Genomic DNA, 5,000 nt, shown 5'->3' on the forward strand with positions numbered 1-5,000 from the left:
CAAGTCCTTTTTTATACCAGTTCCTTCTTCGTGATAATCAGTTGCAGCATGCCATCATCTAAGAGGGTCTTGCTTGCTCTCCAGTGCCCGATGCTAAACAAGGGACTGAAGTTTGCTCACTCCATATGTTGACACAAGTTTTCTGATGTTAGAGGTAATCCTTCATTCTTAGGTCTTGTCTGCCAGAACATCCAGTAGCATACACTGTCTGCTTGACTGCCAGGTTTCTTGTCTTCTGGGTAGAGGCTGTACACAAAAGCCTCAAAGCCAGAGATGATGTCTTAATCTATGATACAGTACTACTGCTTCTCAAAGCACACAACCTTTTCTGATAGTCCTCAATAGAGCACGGCATCAGGAATAAGTTTTATTTGCCAAGTCCAGAGAGAGGATTAGTTGAGTCGTTTCCAGTCAAGGCATATAGTGGCAGCAAGGAATCGCATAGCTGGCGCCCGAGCTTAGCAACCAAGTGTGGATAAGGATAACCCTTCTTTTGTCTCCAGTGTTGATCCAAAGCTCGCTATAACGAAGACTTTGAACTAGAGCAACGCTGAGGACCATAATCTCAAGGTCTGGTAACTTGATCACAATCCTGTTATGTTTTGCATAGAGCAGTAGTCTAGCGTCTTCTTCGTGATCAGATTTCATGGGCAGGACATTTCCACACCCTTCTTTTGTCAACAAAAGTGCCATCTCATTAATCTTAAAGCTCCTTCCCAGCACAATCATCTGACCTCTTTGTAGTTGCTGTGGTGCCACCTGGCACCAGGTGTCTTCCAAGTAGGCTTAGAGGGTCTTTTTCTTCTGCAGATTGCCAATATATTTCACCCGCTATTTTGATACTTGGGACATTGGTCCTCTTAACTTGATATTTAGAGCAGTCATTTCACCTCTTTTTGCTTTCTCCATCCTTAATGGCCTTTTACAGGTCCTTTCCCATGCTGTTGGCACTCTCAAAAAAGCGACAATGTGTGCACTTCTGATGGAACCTGAGAAGAAAATGGAAATAAAACATAATCTGCCAAGGCAATCTAACGGATTGACAGTGCCTACATGATGAATGGCATGGCTTCTGCGTATATGATAAAAAAGGGAGATGCAATAACTCTTGGTGAGCTGGCAGAAAATTACTTCAAGCTCATCTTGGTTGCATTCAGCCAGTGTGGATGCATACATGTCGATGTTTAGTTCAACCAGTACAAGTAAAAGTCTAGCAAAGACGGAGAAATATCAAGAAGACGAGAAGCACCAGCTCTAGATATTAAGATAAGGGGACCACCATCCCCATTACCAAAAAAAGAAAAGAAAAAAAATGGGTGAAATACATTAGCAATGTGCAGGTAAGAAGAACTTGTATAGCTTCTTAGGACACACCTAGTGCCAGATGGCAAAGAAGCAGCTTCAAAGAGGTTAGATGATTGTGCTTGGCAGGTACTTCAAGGTAGGTGAGATGGCTCTTCAGGTGTCGCAAGAGGGTTGTAAAAATTTCCTGTCCCTGAGATCAGACCACAAGGAAATAGAGACTAGACTGCTTCTCTATGCAAAATATACAGCAAAGACTCACAACAGGATTATGATTCCAGTCACCAGACATTGATGTTGTGTTCCTCAGCATTGCTCTAATTGAAAGTCTTCATTATAACGAGTTCTGGTTTAAGAATGGATTAAGGACAAGAACAGATTTATCCCTATCCACACTTTGGCTGCTGAGCTCGGTAGCCAGCTATGTGATTTCTTGCTGCCAACACATGCCTTGACTGGATGTGACTCAAGTGCTCTTCCTGGACTTGGCAAAAAGAAGGCATTCACAATGCTATGCTCCAATGATGACTACCAGAAAAGCTTGTGTGCTTTCAGAGGTACTGGCCTCATGGGTCAGAGTGTCATCTTTGGTTGTGAAGCTTTTGTCCACAGCCTCTACACAGAAAACAAGAAACCTGGCAGTCAAGAGGACAGTGTACGCTACTGGATGTTATGTCAGAAAGGAGATAAGAATGAAGGACTACCTCCAACATTAGACAGCCTCCATCAACAACTGGATTGAACACATTTACAATCCCTGGCTTGGCGTCATGCGCTGGAGAGCAAACAAGACTACAATCACCAACTGGGCATTACTGGATGCTCTTAGATTATGGCAGGCAGCAACCGACTCCCATGAAGGAATCGGCCCCAAAACGACTTGTTGAAATTATAGCATGTCACTGCCGGACCTGGTGGCGTTGGGGAAGCTTCTTCTACAGGACCATTAAACTCTCTTACATAGAGGACTGCAGCCACAACTTCAAAGCTGCCCAGCACAATTATAAGAACTTTTTTGAATGACAATTCACAAATCAAGTGACATACCAACTTAATGACTTATGTTTATATAGATCAAAGTTTATTTCGTTGACTGACACTGATAGCAGCCCGTATGCATATCTTTTTATGTGATAGATGCGTTAGATATGTCTTCTGTTTTTAAGGCATCAACACTCATAATTCTCATATACATATATATATATATATATATATATATAACTTCTATGAAAAAAAAACATACCACAATTTGACACCAATTTTACCTTTTTTTTTTTTTTTTTTTTTTTTCAGAGGGTCCAATCTGACTAAGTTAAGTTAAAACTTGGCTGTAAAGGGTGTTGAACGAAAACAAATCAATTCCGTAAGACATTTCTCCCATCAAGACATAATTCTTTTTACATAGGAAAGATAAGTTTTACCCCTCATGAAAATTTCCTAGATACAGACACCAGAGCCTTTCACCATGAGCCAAACCTTAACCACTCCTCCTCTTAGTGTCTGTATCCAAAGGAAAAGTAAGTGGTTACTTTTAGGCGAGTGGGAGGAACCCAGCTACTCCCATATCGGTCATCACTTAACTACCTTGTTACCAAGGTTCAACAACCATTTCCATCTCTCGCTAGGGAAAACTTCTACATGAAAGACTGGTGATATATTACCGGAAAATGCAAATAACTTATGAAATTTGTAATACTAAAGAATTTTGTGCTTCCAAGTTGAACTGAATATATGTTTGGAGATAATGTGAAAGATATTACTAACAGGTGGATAGTCCCAGTAACCTCTTTAGACCACACCTGTTTTAAACATCAAGGAAGGCAATGTATCTCGTTTCCTTTTGTTTTCTTAAGGACAACTAAAGCCTTCTTTTGGAGTACCGTATACTTTTCACTTTTAGAAGGGATAAGAGAGTAGGTAACCTTCAAACTTTAATGGGAATCACTGCAAAAAAAAAAAAAAAAAAAAAAAAACTCAGGTATGCTGTATACTAATTTAAATGCTCTTGAAAGAAAGTTATACTACATGAATTTTCTCAGCCGTATAGTAATTCATTATACGTTGAAATGCAATGAATAAATGAAAAGAATTAGAGATTATCTAAATAAAAAAGTAAAAATTTAATCAACAATGAAGTATTGAGATTTACTTGCTTTCCTTTTAAAGAAAAGAAAAGCAGAAAAAAACATTGTTTTAATACTGCATGGACGTTTCTTTATGAAATTGTGCTGAAAACGATTGAGTAATAGAGATTACCAGCAAAAAGTGCTGAAGTAATGCAAAGTAAATTAAATTAATTTAGGGAAATAAATATGAAGCAAGTTTAGTTAATCGCCTAAGGAAAAGTATTGTGCGATTGTTTATTGATTTCATATTTTGATAAAGCTGTTATATACATACAGTAATACACAAAACGTATTATAATGCACGTAAATAGTAATGCTAGAGATCTTAATAATAGGGTCGATTCTATCTTATAGAGTTATACTCATTCATGTATACAAAATACTTATATCAAGATTTAGTTTTCATTATGTAGTAATTGTAATATGGAAAATGAAATAAATGTCCTGAAAGGGATGGAAATGAAAATTGTATGACTAAATACTATATTTCTTAATAAAATTATTAATTTCACACAGATGTTATAATTATTTTATTGAAAAAATGTGTTCTCATTTAAATCTAACATTAATACCATTAACTGCAATAGTTATTTATATTTTGAATGATTCTTTATATAATATGCAGATTTCAGTCTTTTATAAGATGACTATATCAGTATTATTCCATTAGGAGGACATTGAAATTACATGGCCAAAAATGTATATCAGTAGCAAATAACAGCTCCCGAATTCGGACGAGGAAGAATCCTTCTATTCTTCGGATTGGAGAACGTCCAAATACAATATTCAGAAGAGTTTTGAGTACTCAGCCCAAAACAGACACGTGAATTGGTTTACTTAAAAACTGAACTGGAGAAATTTCTTGAAATCTCGAATTGGTCAGGGAAAATATAAATCATACAAATCTACTGTATTTGAAAGATCCAATCATCTTTCTGGATGACGGCCAGAAAACTTGAAGGAGTTTCCATTAAGATTCTGGTTACTTCGAGACACTCCATGATTCTGGACAGATCTAAAACTGGTCTTCAACCTTCAGACGTCTTTGGTACTGGGGAAAGACAGTTGCAAAATCCCAATGACAGTGACTCCAATTTCCTTTTTGCACGTTTTGCATTAGGTTTATGATTTCATGCAAAATTAACACACTTTCTTTACTATTGTTGATATACAAATGAAAAAGAAGCAAGAGTTAATGACAAAAGAGGCTAGGATATGATGGGCCAAGGATAAAACCTAAGGGTACGGATCCAAGAGTTCCCACTGAAAAAGAAACCGACCTTTCGTTCCTCATACAGGAAAAGGGTCGCTAGTGTCCCAAGGATTGTCAGCAAGAGACAATGAGACCATATTGTAACAGACTACCCTATTTGATGAAAGAAATAACCAAGAATATCTGGAATGCAAAGTCCCTTGGCAAAGGGTTGAGGAAGAGCAGTAGAAATAAAAGGTAGAAAGAATATGAAGGTTGAAAAACACACCTCAGAACTTGAAAAACAAGCCGTTCTTTAAAACCACATATTCTACTGCTATCTAAGAGTTTATCAATGAATGTTTAAGGGAATCTGGAAG

Source organism: Palaemon carinicauda, chromosome 7, assembly GCF_036898095.1.
Source record: "Palaemon carinicauda isolate YSFRI2023 chromosome 7, ASM3689809v2, whole genome shotgun sequence".
Taxonomy (NCBI): domain Eukaryota; kingdom Metazoa; phylum Arthropoda; class Malacostraca; order Decapoda; family Palaemonidae; genus Palaemon; species Palaemon carinicauda.